Here is a 20134-nt window from a genome sequence, read left to right as displayed (position 1 = left end):
ATTCCTTTCTTCGATCTCCTGTTGAGTTTGTAGGTGTTCAGAATGGTTTGATCCCTATCCAGCTGAATTCCTGAGAGGAGACGAAATCCAGGTCTCCTACTCCTCCGCCATCTTGCTCCGCCCCCCCCCCAACTCCACTGTTTTTGATCATGCATCTCATCATTTTTTTAAAATAGTATATCCTAATATATGCATACAATTTAAAACTATACCTCTAAAATACTGTTAACATAAAATGTACATATGAAAACAAACATTAAAATATAATTTTTACTAACCTTATCCCTAACATGAGGCTAAAACAGTAAGTACTGAGGAAGTCAAAATATTCTAGGGATAGAGACTATTTTGGAGAAAAGGTAGGCTTACATTAAGTGCCAGGGTGAGGGACTTGGAACAGGAAGTTAACACACCTCAATACATACGGAGTAAATGGAAAAGGAAGTGGAAAGACTAAATATAAGACAAATATGACCTCTTTGAAAATTTGCTTGAAATCAGGCCATAGACACAGAAAAAGGAATCTCTCTTCCTTTTTTTTAGGTATGGTTTTATTCCTATGACCCCAAATTAATCCATACATTTTGAGTTATTGGCTAGCCGAGAAATTGTTTTGAGACAACTTCCCTGAAATACCAGAAAATACCAAGATACAGATTTCAGTATCTGTGAACACCGCTCTGACAAGGGTTTAAAGCAAGCCTTGGAAATATCATAATGAAAACTGCATGCACCCTTGACCCAGCAACCTCACTGCTAAGAATATACACAATCCTATAAAGTAATTCATTAAAATTAACCAAAGATGTACGTACAAGGATGTCTGGTACAACCCTTTAGTGGGAAAAGACTGGAAACAACCTAAGCATCCACTGATAGAAGACTTGTTCAATTAATTATGATTCAACCATACAATGGAATACACACAGTCATTAAAAGGAATGAGGCCGCTGTACGTGCCAGGTGAGAAGTTCTCAGAGATACATTACGTGAAAAAAATCAAGAAGAAGATACATAGACAAATAAAGTGAGCCATACTTGTATCATACATCTCAACAAGTAACTGGGCAGAGTAAGCTGGACAAGAAATTAGGTAAGGTTCTCAAACAATAAAATTAATTTCACCAAGCCTATATAGTAAAAGGAAAAAGGACAAAGCTACACGAAAAATGATAAGGAAAGACCATTTTTTATTGTCCTTGAAACTCTCTTAACATGCACTTACCATCTTTAACTTTCCCCCTTCTAACTCCTGCATGGTCTCAGTCAAAGCTCCCATGTGTTTCACAGCACATTCAACAGCCCGAATACAACAAAAGGTCCTATGCTCAAGAGTTAACATAGGCTACTTCCCTTCTCTAATTTCAGTTATTTCCAAGGAGGATCAGCCAGGAGTAAAGAAAGGAAACTGATGTAATCAATCCATGTTAAAATGTGAATAGTTAGGGAAGCCTGGGTGACTCAGTCAGTTAAGCGGCGGCCTTCGGCCCAGGTCATGATCCCAAGGTCCTGGGATCAAGTCTCACAATGGGCTCCTTGCTCAGCAGGGAGCCTGCTTCTCCCTCTCCCTCTGCTTGTGCTCTGTCAAATAAATAAAATCTTTAAAAAAATAAAGTAAAATGCAAATAGTTAAATGTCTCTTCCTGCTAACCTGTCAAAAAGCCAACTAATGCTTTTTGACCCAAACATCTATACAATTAATGGAAATTCAGGTGTTAGGGATATTACACAGCAGAGAGGAAGAAAGAAATAATAGTTCCTTTAAATCATGTCACTTACACGAGAGCCTGCTTTAGAAGAAAAAAAGAAATAAACAATTAATTTGTGTTCCCAGTAGCCTCTGTCCAACTGGGGAAAAAGAAGGGCTAGGTGGAGTAATAAGCAACCAGTCACCCTGAGTTCCTTATGACAACACATTCTTTTGTAAGGGACCCTGGGCAGCTGACAGAGTTTAAAACATCACAGCTGTTAAGAGCTGAGACAAGATGGGCACCTGGGTGGCTCAGTTGGTTAAGCGACTGCCTTCGGCTCAGGTCATGATCCTGGAGTCCCAGGATCGAGTTCAGCATCGGGCTCCCTGCTCGGCAGGGAGTCTGCTTCTCCCTCTGACCTTCCTCCCTCTCAGGCTCTCTGTCTCTCATTCTCTCTCTCTCAAATAAATAAATAAAATCTTTAAAAAAAAAAAAAAGAGCTGAGACAAGATGGACAATGATGTCCTAGGGCTAATTCAGCTAAAGGGATAGCTCTCTTTCTTCTGAAATTTAGAGTTACCCAGGACACAAATCATTAAAAACTAGAACATAGCAAAAGAGTGAAAAGAAGGAAGAGGCCAGCCCACCTTGGGGCAATTTCTCCTAAATCTCCCTTTAGCAGATTACTTCAAACTGCGTTCTTTTCCCCCTTTCCAAGCTTTATTCTTCCCTCATCTCCATCTCTCTCTGTCAAAAAAGCTGACAGGTACAGCAACAGGGATATTTAGGGGGCCACAATACAGTTTCCTGCTCCATTCAATGATTCCCACACACTTCTTACCAGCCTTTCCTACTGAAAAATGTTTGGTTCAGCTGTGTAAAAGTAATTCAAATTGTGGCCAATTAGGTAACCCCTAGTCATTTAAGCCTAATGGCAATGCTCTACTCAAAGAGAACATAAATTATTAGCCATCACTTTCTCCTGTCGTCCAGAAGGGACAGCTGACTCTCCTTGTCATCACCTTCTAATTTAATGCTTCTAATCAAATGTGTGCAAGCAATTAAAAAGTAAGCTTTATAGATTTATAAGATGAAATGGAGTAAATAAGCTTTGAGTCAGGGTTTTCAATAAGGAATTAAACACATGCGCTTTTAATACAAGCATTTGTGTTAATTATTTCTAAACTGAGGGGACTGGGCTTGCTTTCAGAAGACAAAGTTGACAGAAGCATAACATATGGACAAGCTGGCCACTACTACTCATTTTTAATCAACTCTACAAGGCACTTAAAGTGCCCACTGATTTTTTTAAGGGAGTTCTATGCAATTAATAAGGAAAATATCTTTCCGAATTTATTAACAGGTTTGGGTCTGTATTATAAAGTTCAGAGATTATCATAACCTGAAGAGGAAGAACAACTAATATGTGTTGAGGACCTACTAGCTGTAAGACACTGCTGGGTACATTTATATATGTTACATCACTTAACACGTATAGTAACACTCAAGACAATAACAGTATATCCCCATTTAACAGATAAAGAAACTGGGGTTTACCCCAAGTCATAGCAATGAGGTACACTAGGAGGGATTTCAAAATGGGCTTAGCTGGTTTAGTGCACTTTTTGCCTCACTATACTAAACCTTCCCATCTTGAAAAAGGATCTGAACACATTAAGAACTCACAGAACTCCTCCTCTTCTCACTCACCTACTCTGAGGCCACTCTGTCACCACTGCTTGGCTTGGTAAAGCAATCCAAGTCTCCTTAGCTGGCTACTCCCACCACATGGTACCACAGGAGAACTCTGTGACACAAAATCCCTTTTTCTCCTTTGGAAGGAATGGACACTTCCTACATTTGCTATTTTCCCACTTCCACCCATTACTCACACCTTAGTAAATTTCTCCTGTTATTCTTTTTTTCATAGGCTTACATACACGGTCTTAATCCTTCCATTCTTTCTTCAAACCTTTACCAAGTTACTTCAGGAAACTCCCTTCCTCTTTTACCTCACCATTTTCACTTGGAAATCAAACAAAATAATCCTAAATGTGGCTAATATAGGAGTGGTTCTAAAGATATACCTGTATCAAAGAAAAGAGGGCTCTACATTTTAAGGTGAAAACAGATCTGGAAGACTTCTGCCGTAATCCTCCAAAATTTTTGAAAGCACCTAGTTCCCCTTCAGAACGTACACAAATATTCATCTGCCACTTTATCACCTTTAATTAAATCTTGCATTCAAACATGAAAGAAATATTTCTCACTTAAAGATACTGCTTTTCTGTTTTATTTATTTAGTTTGGTTGTATATTATTTTCCACCACCTTTTATTGAACAATGTAGAGCTTCCAACATTATGAGTCAAAACAGATTATAGTGGGCAAGCTTAAGAATTAAACATCATTTTTCTATAAAAAGAATAATTTCCAACTCAAAATATTCTCCCAAATCAACAATACCCTGCCTTGTACCAGAACCCATTCAACCTATAAACCTCACCTGAATGTAGAAGAAAAGTACTCAAAGGAACCTATTCTGAAACAGAAAAGCTAGGTTTTACAAATTACTTCTGACCCAAAGCATTTTCAGCAAACTCCTTGTTGTCTGGAGGATGCCAGTTATATTAATTTGGATATTAACATTTCTAACCCATGTACGAGTGAGAAATTACACCTTAAAAAATATCAGCATTGGAAACACAAATATCAGTCAGCCTCAAGATCAACTGGTTAGACAAAGCAAACCATGATCAATATGGAATTAATTTGCCACTGGTAATTCTTAAGAAGTTTCCTATTTTCTTTCATCCTTCAAAAGAATAGTTTTATCTATGCAAACAATGCTTCATCGCTAATTTAAAAACAAAGTCTACTTCTTGTCTAGACATATTCCACATTCAGAAACCCCTTCAGATATACCTTTGTATAACTACCATTTTGCACCTATAAAGTATATCTTGTAAACTATGCTCCTTGATGATTTTTAAATTACTACTAATTCAAAACATTCCAATAGGAGCATCATTTATAATGATGGCAACTGGACAAAATGGTCTTTCTGATCATTGCTAGCAACAATTAAAGACATTAAATAAGAGAAAGTATAGGCTAAGATCCATCATTTTATACAATATAACAAGAAAAACCTCTGACCCTTTTTTAACCACAGAAAATTTGTAAATATTAAGTCAAAATTAACAGGCATCTCTATATGCCTGCATCCCCCTCAAATAAAGCAGAATCTAAGCATATTCTGTATTCCAAATACTCAACACCAAAGTCTTCCAAAACAATGTGACAACAAGAAAATAGTGGTATCTATAAATATTAAAACATCAAATTTTTGGCAACTCATACTGTTTAAGAAACAGCTGTAATTTATATTGAAAAAGGGGGAGGGGGATAAAAAAAAAAAGGTCCAAACAAAACAGAACCCTACATTCTGCTGGATCTAGTTGTTTCATACATCACATCTTATGCCAATATCAACAATTCAAACATTAACGTTAAAAATACTTATTCTGTTAGGAAACTATGAATTTTCTACAGTCTTGTATAATAAAAGGAGTATCAAAAACACTTCTTAAAACAAACTTCCCTATACACTATGAACATTAAACACCTAAGTTATTTTTAATATGTACTACAGAGTAACCAAAACTTGTTTCAGAACAGAGAACTGCTAACTATTAATATCAACATTTTTTAAACTTAGATAAATGCTCTCACTTTAATAATACAAACCCTATTTGTTCAGTACAGAACTAAGGATGTAATTTCACCTTCAATACCAAAAACACCTATAATGTTTTACACTATTCAGTAATAAAACTTAAGTCAACAGGACTACTATAAATGCTGTATACAAGTACATAAATTTATCAAAACTGTTATTCAAGTCTCTTAAAAAGGGTACCAATGTTAAAATATGTTGACATAAAATATGGTGGAAAATTGACAACTAGTTTCTAACCCTTTAATAAATTCTATAATAGAATATATAATATTTGATACTTGTTTCAAAATACAGTATTTACAACAGGACAAGAACCATAAAATACAATGTATGATGACATACTTTCCATCTAAAAAGAACTATTTGAAGTGTATAATGTCCCTGAGATTAAGTTGTTCTGATCTTATCTAAACATTTAGAATAACAGACTCTTTAGAATTAGAAGGAGCTAGTTACAGATCTTTTAGCTCTATGTGTATCTGGAAAGATCCTCCCATCCAAGGCCCCCACCCAATTGTTTTAGAGTCTAAAATAATAGACAGGGACGCCCGGGTGGCTCAGTTGTTAAGGGTCTGCCTTCGGCTCAGGTCATGATCCCAGAGTCCTGGGATCGAGCCCCCAGTCGGGCTCCCTGCTCAGTGGGAAGCCTGCTTCTCCCTCTCCCACTCCCTCTGCTTCTGTTCCCTTTCTTGCTGTGTGTCTGTCAAATAAATAAATAAAATTTAAAAAAATAATAATAATAGACAAATCATTTCACCCTAATGGCAGTGAAACAAAATGAGGAATTATCTCAAGTCAATTCTAACTTCTAATACCTTATTCTATCTTATCAAGACCAGCAGTGTTTAGTCAAAAAAAAAAAAAAAAGCAAGATGACTAGTCACAAAACTTGAACTGTCTCAGAATGCAAATAAGCACAATTTCCAAAGTATGTCCCAGGCCAAGAGTTAATGTCTTAGATAATAAAAATTGTATTTTAATGCTAATCCAAACTAGTTAATGGAAAGTAAATCTGACACAAACCCTAATATAACAAACAACAAATTCCCCGTTCTCCCCCCACCAATCTGTTCTCTCCTTCGTGCCTAATAATAAAATATTAAGTGAGACACATGGCTACCTAGGTAAGACTCATTTCCCAGCCTCCTTTACAGCTGATTGTGGTCATGTGACAATGTTATGACCACTGGAATATAAGTAGAAATAATATACATAACTCCTCTTAAAGGGAAGGAAAATGTCCTTCCTTCTTCCTGCTGACAGACATAATGGTAACCAACTGGGACCACAAGGGAGAAGCCACCTGTTAAGAACAGCAGAGCAAGACAAAGATGTCCAGGGTATGATGATTCTAGAGCCTCTATAAAATCTCAAGACTGTTTACATGGACTTTTCAAATAATGTATTTCTACCTTTAAAGCCTTTGCCACCATGGCCACATCTATATTTTAACGAATATCTCTAATATAAATGATTAGGCAAACATACAGTACATACAAAGTACAGTAACTAGTATGTTTTTTTCATATTTTATAAATTATATGCCAAACACCATTAAATTTGATTAACAGGTTTAACTAGTTTTCCCACGTATGAAAACAGAGTTTCCATAGAAATTCTGAAAAATGTAACATGGGTTTGTATGTGTTAATGATAAGTGGGTGAAAAATACAATACCCTGCTGAAAAAAGGGTTAAAAGAGAAAAACATCTTCCCACTTAAATTTCACTTAAGATTACATAATAAGCTACCCATATTTTTCTGTGCTAAACTTAAAATATAAAATATTATTACTCCTCAGTTTTCTCTTAACACTGTTTTCTCAAGAAAAAAGATTAAAATCCTAAGTTTCTAACAGATACAAACATCAAAACAAACTACAATACAAAAATCAACATGAAATTCTATCACCCAAAAATGGTTTCATATTTGAAAATATTAATTTATTCATGATTATGAAAAACAAGTGTTGACGTTACCTGAGACTAAGGTAAAAATGAAGACTTCAAGGAAGGGAATGCTGTAGAGTTGAAAAAGAAATCATGGTTGAGTTTCTACCTTTCGTAAGCTTCAGAGACCCTCAACACCACTTTAATCACTTATGCCATCCAAGTCCTACAAAAAAAAAAAAAGAAAAGAAAAACACACAACAAAAACATTACTTATGAAGGGAAAAAATACTGTACAAATACAACATGGAAACTGGTATGAATAATGAAGTGATCATTCTTTGCAAATAGGAAGCTATGCCTGAATGACCAGTACAATGACTTGCTTTTAAATCTGAAACCAGGAAGATAAAATAGTGGTAAGTAGTAACTGTGAAATAACCCTGGCCTTATAAAAAATAATTTGCCTAGGGGCACCTGGGTCGCTCAGTCAGATAAGTGGCCAACTCTTGATTTCAGCTCAGGTCATGATCTCGGGGTCCTGGGATCGAGCCCTGCATCAGGCTCGACACTCAGTGAGGAATCTGCTTCTCTCGCCCTCTGCCCCTCCCCCCACTCATGCACACACCCATGCTCTCTTGCTCTCTCTCTAAATTAATCTTTAAAATTTTTTTAAAGAATAATTTGACTAAATCTGGAGTCTACAGCTTTAGAGATATGTGATGCTGAGGGGAATTCAGAGGGTTACAGACCTAAAAAGCTAGAAAAGAGAAAGCGAAGATTAAGAAACCACTTAATAGTACTATTCATATCTGCTTTGCAAAGTCTATGAAGTGAAGAGGGAAGCAAACACAATACCAGGCCTTACAAATAACAAACAGAACTAGTCATGTACAGAATATGTATTTATTTACAATAAAAACAATTTCAGTTGTAAAAATCCCATTAAATACTTAGATATAGAATCTCAATCAGTCAGGTCACCTTTGACAGGAAAAGCTGACAATGAGTATAATCAACCATGAATCACAGGAAGACGATATACCATATCCAAATAACAAAAATAAAAATGAAGAACATAAGCTATACACAACAAATCTGTCTAACAGTATTTCTGAGCATAGTTAACAAACTCAAAGAGTTTATGGAATTTCCTACCATAAGTCATTAAAAATATTAGATCCCTAGGGCACCTGGGTGGCTCAGTGTGTTAAGCATCTGACTCTTGCTTTCAGCTCAGGACATGATCTCAGGGTCATGGTATCAAGCCCCATGTTGGGCTCCATGCTTAGAGCAGAGTCTGCTTGTCCCTGTCCCTCTGCTCCTCTCCCCACCTATGCTCTCTCTTACTCTCCCCCTCTCCCAAATAAAGGCCTAGTTTGCAACAATAAATTACAAGATTACAAAAAAATGAAAAATGTGATCTAAATATTAACAGAAAATAGCAGTCACTACAGTTTCCAGAGTATGCCCAGATGTTGGTTTAAGCAAACAATATTTCAAAACATCTATTTCAGATATGTGAAAAGAACACATATTTTAAATTTTTTTAATTATGAAAATAATCAACAAATAACAGATTCTCAATAAATGTACAGAAATTACATAAAAGAACCACATTGGAAACTCTGAAGTTGAACAGTAACTAAAACAAAATATTTACTAGCAGGGCTCAATGACAGATTCAAAATGGCAGAAAATCAATGACCTTGAAGACTATCTACTGAAATTATCCAATCTAAAGAATAGAGAGGGGTGCCTGGGTGGCTCAGTCATTAAGCATGTGCCTTCAGCTCGGGTCATGATCCCAGGGTCCTGGGATCGAGCACCGCCATCAGGCTCCCTGCTCAGCAGGAAGCCTGCTTCTCCCTCTCCCACTCCCCCTGCGTGTGTTCCCTCTCTCTCGCTGTCTCTCTGTCAAATAAGTAAAATCTTAAAAAGAGAGAGAAAATAAGTTGAAGAACATTGAACAGAGCTTTGGAGACCAATTTATTAACACTTCTGGAGTCCCAGAAGGAGAGGACAGAAAGGACAGGGAAAAAAATTTTTTTAATAAAATACCAGCCAAAACTTCCCATATTTTAGTAAAAAGGAATCAAATCTACAGGCCTTAGGAACTCAATGAATCTCAAGTAGGATAAATACAAAAAGGCCCACACTTAGACACATCATAGTCAAACTGATGAAAGCAAACACAAAGAGAAAATAACGCAAGCACAAAGAGAAAAATCACTCAGCATGTGCAGGGACCCAACATGATTAACAGCTGACTTTCAGTCAGAAATAACAGAGGCCAGAAGACAGTGGAATGACAAAGTGCTGAAAGAAAAAAGCTGTCAACCAAGAAGACAAAAGAATTATCCTCCAATAATAAAGGCATAATAAAGAGTCTCAGACAAAAAAGGCTTAGAGACGTTTTTGCTAGCAAACCTGCCTAACAAGAAATACTAAAGGAAATCCATCAAGCTTTCAGCTTTCAGGAAAAGACAACAGATTCAAATACACAGGAAAATAAGAAGAGCACCAGAAATAGAAAATATGTGAGTTAAACTAAAGGACTCTATATATTTTTCTCATTTCTTCTCTCAACATCTTTTAAAAACGTAAGAATGAAGGCGGCTTCAGTGGCTCAGTCTTTAAACGTCTGCCTTTGGCTCAGGTCATGATCCCAGGGTCCTGGGATCAAGCCCGCATCGGGCTCCCTGCTCAGCGGGAAGCCTGCTTCTCCCTCTCCCACTCCTCCTGCTTGTGTTCCCTCTCTTGCTGTCTCTCTCTTTGCCAAATAAATAAATAAAATCTTTAAAAAAATAAATAAAAAATAAAAAACATAAATGTAGCTAAAAAAGTACTTAGAAAGAAGTTTATAACTTTATATATTTGGGGGAAAAATTCTCAAATCAATAACGTAGGCCTCCACTTAATAAAACAGAAAAAGAACAAACTAAACCCTAAAGTAAGCAGACAAAAGGGAATAATAAAGATCAAAGCAGAAATTAATGAACTACAAAACAGAAAATTAGAGAAAAACCTGGTTCTTTTAAAACTGACAAACTTTTAGGCAAACTAAGAACAAAGAGAAAAAAGACAAATTACAAAAAAATAGGTATGTAAAAGGGGATGGTAACACTGACCCCACAAAAATTAAGAGTTCTACAACTGAAACTAATACAAGTTATATGTTAATTACACCTTAAAAAAAATTTAAGAATTATAAAGGAAGAAACATCCTAACAAATTTATGCCAACAAATTACACAACTTTTATAAAATGGACAAATTCCTAAAAAGACATGTATTATCAAAACTGACTAAAGAGGAAATAGAAAAATCTGAATATAACAAATAAACAAACTGAATTAGTATTTTTTAATTTCCCACAAAGAAAAGAACAGGCCTAAATGGCTTCACTGATGAATTCCATCAAAAATTTAAAGAATACCAATCCTTCACAAACTCCTTCACAAAACAGAGGAAGACGGTACATTCTGCAACTCAATCCATGAAGCCAGAGTTTCTCTGATACCAAAGTCAAAGACATCACATGAAACTACTCAGCAATGTCTACAATTATAAAATTAGATATAAAAATCCTTACAAAATATTAGCAAACTGAATCTAGCAACATTTAAAAAGGTCTATACACCATGATTAAGTAGGATACATCCCATGGATGCAAAGGTGGTTTAACATCTGAAAATCAAATAAGGTAATACACTATATTATGAGAATACAGGACAAAAACCACATGGTTGTCTCAAGAGACATAGAAAAAAAAGCATCTGAAAAAATTCAACACCTATTCACAATAAAAACTCTCAACAAACTGGAAGAAAACTAATAAGCGAGTTCAGCAAGGTCACAAGAAATAAGTTCAGCAAGATCATAAAATATTAAATCAATAAACAAAAATCAATTTTATTTTTATAGTGAAATGACGGCTGGGGGCGCCTGGGTGGCTCAGTTGTTAGGCGTCTGCCTTCAGCTCAGGTCATGATCCCAGGGTCCTGGGATCAAGCCCCACATCGGGCTCCCTCCCTGCTTGGTGGGAAGCCTGCTTCTCCCTTTCCCACTCCCCTTGCTTGTGTTCCCTCTCTCGCTGTGTCTCTCTCTGTCACATAAATAAATAAAATCTTAAAAAAAAAAAAAGAAATGACGGCTTTGTATTATGACTTCCTACCAAAAATCTGAACTGATTCAAATTTTCTTTCTTATCCCTCAGTAGAGTTTCAAAATTTTCTTCAAGTAGCCTGTCCCCAGGCATTTTATATTTTTAGTTATTCTGAATGTATACTTTTTCTTCCATAATATTAGTCCTAATGCCTATTGTTTGTATAAAAAAATTATTTGTGTATATTAATTTTATAACCAGTTCCTTTACTGAATTCTCTTAATACTATCAGTATACAAAGAGGCAAGCAGATGAACTGAACAGAAATTATTTCAGACACATGCCCTTCAAAAACATGGAAATTCCGTATATGATAAATGTGGCATTTCAAATAGGTAGAAAAGAAATGCAACATTCAATAATTGGAATGGGGACAACCAGTTAGCCAGCCAGAAAAAAAAGTAAAGCTAGAGCTCTACATCTACTGTTTATACCAAATATATTCAACATACATCAAGATTTTAAGCAATTTAAACCATAAAAAGTAATAGAAAACCTGTATAACTCTTTTTCAAGTACCATAGTTCACTGAATCTAAAACTACCAATCTTAAGATACATGGCTATTTTATGGGTTACTAAGAAAGAAAATAATAATGTCAAACTATGACAAACCAGGGATTCATGTAATTCAAGATGTGACAACAGAGAGAAAAGAGTCCTATAACCAATGTCGAAGAGCTTTTAAACTTTACACAGAAACCCCCCCATCCCCAGCCATAAAGGAAAAGATCACTAAATTCAATCATAAAAAATTAAAACTTCTATAAAGGCAAAAACAAAATCAAAGGATAAGGAAAAAAAAATCAGTGAAAATAATCTGCCTAACAAATGGCTAGGGGCTCAGCACATGACCAAAGAGATCACTGAAAATATACATATGGCCAATAATAGTGGAAAAATGCTCAAGCTCACTCATAATGAAATTTTGGAAAGCAATACTAAACAACAAAATGCTGAAAAATATTAAGAAGTTTGACATTAGCTCGTGTTGTCACAGAGACAGAGATTCCCATTTTCCTAGACTACCGATACTGGGATAATCTTTTAGTTAGGCAATATATCTACCTAATTATTAAATGTACACACTCCTAGGCCCAACAATTTTTCCCTTACGAATTTATCCTGCAGATTTATTTTATTTTGTTTTGTTTTTTTGAGAGAGAGATCATGCACGCACAGGAATTGGGAGGGAAGGGCAGAGTGAGAGGGAGAGAATCTTAAGCAGACTTTACATGTGGAGCCGATGTAGGGTTCGATCTCATGACCCTGAGATCATGACCTGAGCCAGAATCTACAGTCAGATGCTTAACTGACTGACCCACCCAGGTGCCCCCTACACTGCAGATATATTTAAAAATATATGCCAAGACATGCCCAAGATTTTTCACCATATTACCACTTATTATAGCAAAAAAAACTAAAAACCTAAATATCCATAAATAAGTTAGTAGTTAATATAACTATGGTATATCCAAATACTGGAATACTACACAGAATGAAATGAGAAGGAATGATATGCAAAAATATAGAAGTTAACAACAAAAAAGACATGTTGCTAAGTAATATGTATGGTGTGATCTCATTTGTGTAAAGAATATGTAAATACAGGTATACATATGTCTGCATATATATAGAAAATGCCTGACAGGATACACACATACGCACAAATGTTAACCATGAATAGGAAAGGGGAGAGCCTTTTTTTTTAAAACCTTTTAACATTCTCTACTGCCTAAGTGTGTATATCCTCTTGCAATAAACCTGGATAAGGAATGAGAAATGCTGAACATGACAATTACCAGAAAATATGGAAAAAGAAGGAAATCTTTTTTTTTTTTTTTAAAGATTTTATTTATTTATTTGACAGAGAGAGACACAGCGAGAGAGGGAACACAAGCAGGGGGAGTGGGAGAGGGAGAAGCAGGCTTCCCGCCGAGCAGGGAGCCCGATGCGGGGCTCGATCCCAGGACACTGGGATCATGACCTGAGCCGAAGGCAGACACCTAACGACTGAGCCACCCAGGTGCCCCAAAAGAAGGAAATCTTAAAATATGGCCACTATATTATTTTCACATCCTCATTTTTAAGGAATTCTCAAAACAAAATTTATGAAAAACTTTAGAATTTTTATGATCATTAACAACTGACATCAGAATATGTGCCATTAACAGATATGTAAATACCCTGAAAACTGTTAAATATTTAACTTTCTTTCACTTGTTTGAAGGATAAAAGCATAGACCTAACATATGTACTAACATAAGCCAAAAAGAAAGGAATCATCTATCTTCCTAAAATAAGGGAACTGGGGCCTAAAAGAGACATGCAAGTAATCTAGTTAAGTGAGAAAAGATCTACATCCTATAAAACTAGTAACATTAACTCTTTCAATGTAGATATTCATTATCTCTATAGAGCAATACCATATATATATATGGATAAGTATAATTCATGCTTATATGTTAGTGGGCATAAAAGGAAAAGAGATCATCCAACAGATACAAAGTACTATCCAACGGCTGTGGTCAGTGCATCAGTGCAGTTCATACACAAGTGCATGGGCATCTATCACAGGTAAAAATTAAAGACTGAGTAAAACAGTGTTGGATTACCTCTATAAAATATGTCAGGCAAATGTCCATCCTATCAGATTACTTGGCGCAATTTCCAAGCTCCCAATTCCTCCCCTCTATCTTATAAAAGTACAAAAATACAGGTTATCCCCCAAAAGAACCAGGATTAGACATGTTCTTAAAGTCAAGTAAAATAGTGATATCCAAATATGCCAAATCTAACAATATTCTCTCCATGGTAGATACTGTTAGATTAAATAAAATTAGTAGTAAATGATATCCCAAGGAAATGAGGAGACACTAACTGGACTTTTTCTAATTTAATTTCTAGTTGAGGATTAAGATTTCTTTAAAATCTGGGCAATAACCCAGAATTACCTTCTTTAAAATCTGGGCAATAACCCAGAATCATCTTAAATAACTTAAAGAAAGTAGGGGTGGGTTGGTGGCTCAATCAGTTAAGCGTCTGACTCTTGATTTTGACTCAGGTCATGATCTCGGGGTCGTGCGATTGAGCCTTTCGTTGGGCTCTGCACTCATCGGGGAGTCTGCTTGAGATTCTCTCTCTCTCGCTCCCTCTCCCTTTGTCCCTCCCCCCTCTTGTGCATGCTCTTTCTTTAAAATAAACAAATAAAATCTTTAAAAAAATAAAAAACAAGAAAATAAACACAAAATGTGTTTCATTAAAATCTTATGTTGCTACTCTACATTATTCAGAGTATGATTTCCTGATGAAACCCCAAAGTAACATTTCCCTCAGCTCAAAAGTCTAACTACATTAATATAGTTTTTAAAAACATAAAAACATTAAGCATTTAAAAATTTCAAGGCAAAGGTATTTAATAATACTAGAACAGACTAGGGTGCCTGGGTGGCTCAGTTGGTTAAGCAACTGCCTTCGGCTTAGGTCATGATCCTGGAGTCCCAGGATCGAGTCCCGCATCGGGCTCTCTGCTTGGCAGGGAGCCTGCTTCTCCCTCTGACCCTCCCCCCTCTCATGTGCTCTCTCTCTCTCTCTCATTCTGTCTCAAATAAATAAATAAAATCTTTAAAAAATAAATAAATAAATAATACTAGAACAGACTACATATATTTTTAAATGTTATGCTGTAATAAACCTTTTAACAGAGACTAATATAGAAAATTAATATCCTGCACTGATATTGCATCGATATTGGACACATACAATTTCTTTTATGTAACTGTAGTATTTTTTTCTGCCATATGAAATGGAGGTAATGAAGACTGAAAGCTGAAATTTTATTAGAAACAAAGAATAAGCCAAATATAATTTTCTATTCAGAAATAATAAAGCATTTATATAGCAGCCCTAACACATTTTTAGGGCTCAATAAATATGCAAATCAATAAAAGCTATAAATGAAAAGCAAAACAATTAAATAACTTTAAATCTTTAGAAAATAACCAATATATTAATTCAAAGTTGTATTTACATAATTTTATCTAGGGATCACAAACACTACAGCATTTTCTAGTCCCTCAGCCAGTCAGTTTTGTTGCTAAAATAGTTACAAACTAAAAACTCTATTTTAAAAATTTTATGTCTACTAAGCTCTTAATTGCCTGCCTCAAAGTTTTGTTTCCAAGAATTCAGAAGAGCATATATGCCACCTTCTCAATTATGTAAAACAATTTTTGAATATGTATTTGTCATAAAACTATACTACTGTGGTAGACATTATTAAAAACAAGTAGAGCAACACTGTATTTGCACTATACTGCTATTCACTAATCTATGTTCTTCATTCACTATGTTCAACTTTTAGAATTTCTAAAGCTATATTGTAAAGTTGAACAGAAAAAGCACAGCAAAGTCTATACACAGGAAATAAAAATGTCTTCAAATTATATATTTTAGGAGTCTTACAAAGTTGACTGGGTATATTTACTTCACAATCAAGACATTATTACATATGCCATCACAGAATATGATAAAATCTACAGACTGGACAAATATTTTCTTTTTTTTAAGATTTTATTTATTTATTTGAGACAGAGAGAATGAGAGACAGAGAGCATGAGAGGGAGGAGGGTCAGAGGGAGAAGCAGACTCCCGGCCGAGCAGGGAGCCCGATGCGGGACTCGATCCAGGGACTCCAGGATCATGACCTGAGCCGAAGGCAGTCGCTTAACCAACTGAGCCACCCAGGCGCCCTGGACAAATATTTTCGAAATGTTAATATTCTGTTGAAAACATTTTCACAAAAAGCCTACTCATCTTCTTGCATCACTTCTTATTGAAAGCCCTAAATTAAGGCTCTCATACATCAAAGAACATTAACTAGACATGTTAAAGGAGAATGAAACAAAAAAAAACAGTAAAGCAAGAAGGAAAAGGAAACATGACCACCCCCCCCACACACACACACACCTGCATGCTTAAAATAATATAACCTCAAGGTCTAAATCTGTAAAAAGAAATTTCGGAGTATCATTCCCATCACAACCTTTCCTCTACCATGGAAACACAATTCCCTCTAACTCATCTGCCACAAAGTCTCTGTCTCTGGAACCCTAAATTCATTTAGCATCATCTACCAATTCACTTCTCCTTCCAAGTCTCTATCCTTCCTCCTTCTCTCCCACTCCTCTCCCCCAACAATGAGAAGAAAAGAACGTACCAAGCTGGAAACTAAGACCCTGTAAGTACAAAAAGAGAGGTATAAAGTTACTTGGACAACCACCCAAAGGTCAGTTATGATTTTCCTCTTTCCCTGCTTCACTCCCTCACATCAGGAGTTAGTGAATATTCCTTCTTAGCAATTCCTCTGACTTAAGATTTTGCTGGCTAAATATTCCCTCATTATACCACTTGTGCAGATATAAACAGTGAAATTAAAACTAAAAATATGTTTTAAGGCAGGAGTATTATGCTTTGCTGTCAATAAAGATACTTATCTTTAATCAAAGACAGATGTTAATAGATCCATACTACACTGTAAATATGGACTTCTAATTTACCTCACACTTATTTAATAACTGTGATTTTCTACCATTACCAATTTTAATAACTATGGCACAGAAAGAAAATAAATGAAATATTTTGCAGGGACCATTAGCTATTGTCCTTCCATTATTCAGTTTTCAAAGACTGGCAAAATTCACACACACACACACACACACACACACCCCAGCAGGTGGGTTGATTCATTAAGCCAACATTTTTGTCATTAACTACGTCAACACTCTGGTCACCTGATATGCATGTACAACATGCTACCTAAGATTCCTAAGACATGCATAAAATATCATGGCCTCTGCCCACAGGAGTTCATAATTTAGCAAAGATGGTAAGTACACACATAACAAATAATGTTTGTAATAATAACATAATGTGATAAGGGCTATAACTGAAGTTGAAGCAATTTATTGTAGAAAAAAGTCAAAGCAGAGAGGAATCACAGGCTGCTGGGTAGCTCAGTCAACAGTTAAGCATTCAATTCTTGATTTCGGTTCAGGTCGTAATCTCAGGGTGGTGGGATCAAGCCCAGTATTGGTCTCCACACTCAGCAGAGTCTGCTTGGATCTCTCTCTCTTCATCTCACTCTGCCCCTCCCACCACTCATGCTCTCTAAATAAGTAAATAAATAAAATATTAAAAATCTGTTTAAAAGAGCAGAGAGCAATCAATTCTTCCTTTGCTACTAAATGAAAAAGAAGTAATCTTTTAATGTTGATTCCACATTTAAAAATGCAATGAATATATGGTTCAGACTTTGCTCAGTAGTGTTCCTAGGACTTTGCAGTTATTAACTCACTTAATCCAAACAACAAACTTATGAGATTGGTACTATTATTACTCACATTTTATGAGAGAAAACTGAAGGGTTAAATAACTTACCAAAGGTTATAAAACTAGTAAGTGGCAGAACCAAAGTCCCTATAATGGTCTGCGAGGCCCTCCACAACCCGTTGTGCTATGCTCTCCTCACCACCACCATTCAGACCTCATCTTCTTTACTCTCCCCATTGCTCACTCCACATAAGCCTCACTAGCCAGACCTCCTTATCTCCCTAGATCTTCCAGCATGCTACTGCCTTCAGGCCTATTGTACGGGCTGTTCTAGGCCTGGTACACTTCCTCCCAAAGATAATCCTAAGTAAATCCTTTACCTACTTCAAGTCTTCGCTCAATCATCATCTTATTTAAAAGGCTTTTTTCCTGCCATGCAATTTAAAATACATACACTCACCCAATCCCCCTTTAATCTGTTACACATTTTGCATAGTAGGACCACCTCTCAACATACTATGTAATCTATTTGTTTATGATGTTTAAGGTTTTTCTAACTCCCAACTATAAACTCCACAAGGGCAGAAATTTTGTTTTGTTCAATGATGTATCTTAAGTGCCTAAAACAGTGCCTTGCCCATTGTAGATATTTAGTATTTTTTAAATGATTATATAAAGCTTAACTCTAACAGAGAAATCAAACTCCAGAAGCTTAACCACCACACAACACTATCTCAATTACAGAATCACAGATAACAAAACTAAAGCATCTAGAAAAGTCACATTAACCTAATGAAACAGCAGAACCTGATATCAAACCAGCCTAGTGAGGTTTTTGGCAACATTACCCTTCAGCTTGGGAAATTTCCCTAAAAAGGCTTGAAGGCCTTAACAATAAAGAGATTCAACCTACTGATGAATTTACTATAAGATTTATGAAACATTGTATCAAATAGAAAAAATAATTCTTAGCAATGTAAAAAACCGTTTAATCCTATCTAATTTCTAGTCTTTGTTGAGTTCTAATAACGAATTTCAGAAGTACTGTGTTAGAAAAGCTACAAAAGCTGCATGCACTTTACAGCAGATCAGAAGAAACTAATTTTTTTCAAATATTTCACATGCTCCATGTTTAGTTCTACGAACCTAGGCAACTTCTACCTCAAGTATTTTCAAAGTATATTTGTATGTTGTTTGCTTGGTGTATTTCAGCCTACCAAATTGTTTCAAGTGTCATCTTTGCCTAGAAAAGATTGCAAAAGATGAGGTTTTATGAATTAATGATCAAAATCCAGATAAGAAACCCCCACAAAAATTGTCAATATGAATTTCTAAGACAATAAAAATATAAGAAAATCTAATCAAAACTTAGCTGTTTTATAAGTATTACATTATATCATGCACCTTAATGTTACTTCCAAATACAACCATTCTAGGAAAGCTAATTGAGAAAAACAATAGTTCTTGGTTAATTATCTCTTTTAAAACCTCATTTTTAGTTTCACTGATGTGTATGCTTACAAAATTTCAACTACTGATGCTTCCATAAGCACTACCAAAAAAGGCTACTACCTCTCGCCCTTTAAATGTAATCAAGAAAAGCACAAAGCAATAAAATATATAATAGTACATATGGTTTAAGAATCTGAAACAAAAAATGCTTTAGCATCTTTTAAAGTCCTTTAGTATCTTTTAACTAGATCACATTTTAAGGTTAGTCAAGTTCTAGTATTACATTAGTTTTTACTTTTGTGAATTAATGATGCTTTCTAAATGTTTGGGGGTGGGGGGGACTTGTTCCAGGCAAAAGATTTATATGAATATGGTTAGAATTTCTACACAGTAACAAAGCACAGACATAGGTGTTCTTTAATTTACACCAGCTGTGTTAAAAATTAAAGTCATTAGAACTCTATGTGAATGACAGTCTAATAGTATATTTTTCATGACCAGATCTTTCCCAAGCAGGAATGACAGCCCAACAAATTCAAACCAACCACCCCAGAAATTACTCTGCCCAGGTCTTTCTAGAACCATTTTCCATTTCTACTCTCAACAAACATCAGGCCAAAATCTTATAAACTTTGCAATTAATGTAGCTAATCCACTTAGTTGAAAATGAAAATCCTACAAAGGAGTAATCAAATTCTTAAAAGAAAACTGACCAAAGTGAGTGAAATAAAACCACGAACTGAAAATTTTCACCTGCCCTTGACCTTTTCAAATCACCTAAACAACAAACGTTTGTCGAACAAGAAACCAACTGTCCACCACAAGCATTTTTTTTTTTAAAGATTTTATTTATTTTTATTTGAGA

The 20134-nt window shown here is 35.5% G+C and overlaps 1 protein-coding gene across 4 annotated transcripts in view; it reads right to left on the bottom strand.

The window, feature by feature from the left end:
* ZNF148 (zinc finger protein 148) overlaps positions 1–20134 on the bottom strand; it is a 121288-nt gene that overhangs the window by 74228 nt on the left and 26926 nt on the right. For all 4 annotated transcript variants that reach the window (XM_081832492.1, XM_006738410.3, XM_081832502.1 and 1 more), the window contains one exon: positions 7412–7547. The gene's annotated coding sequence lies outside the window, so the exon portion shown is untranslated. The remainder of the gene's footprint in view (positions 1–7411; positions 7548–20134) is intronic.

Source organism: Leptonychotes weddellii, chromosome 1 (genome assembly GCF_054177405.1).
Source record: "Leptonychotes weddellii isolate Sample4059 chromosome 1, ASM5417740v2, whole genome shotgun sequence".
Classification (NCBI taxonomy): Eukaryota; Metazoa; Chordata; class Mammalia; order Carnivora; family Phocidae; genus Leptonychotes; species Leptonychotes weddellii.
The sequence above is the reverse complement of the archived record's forward strand: the minus strand, read 5'-3'. Positions and strand labels throughout refer to the sequence as shown.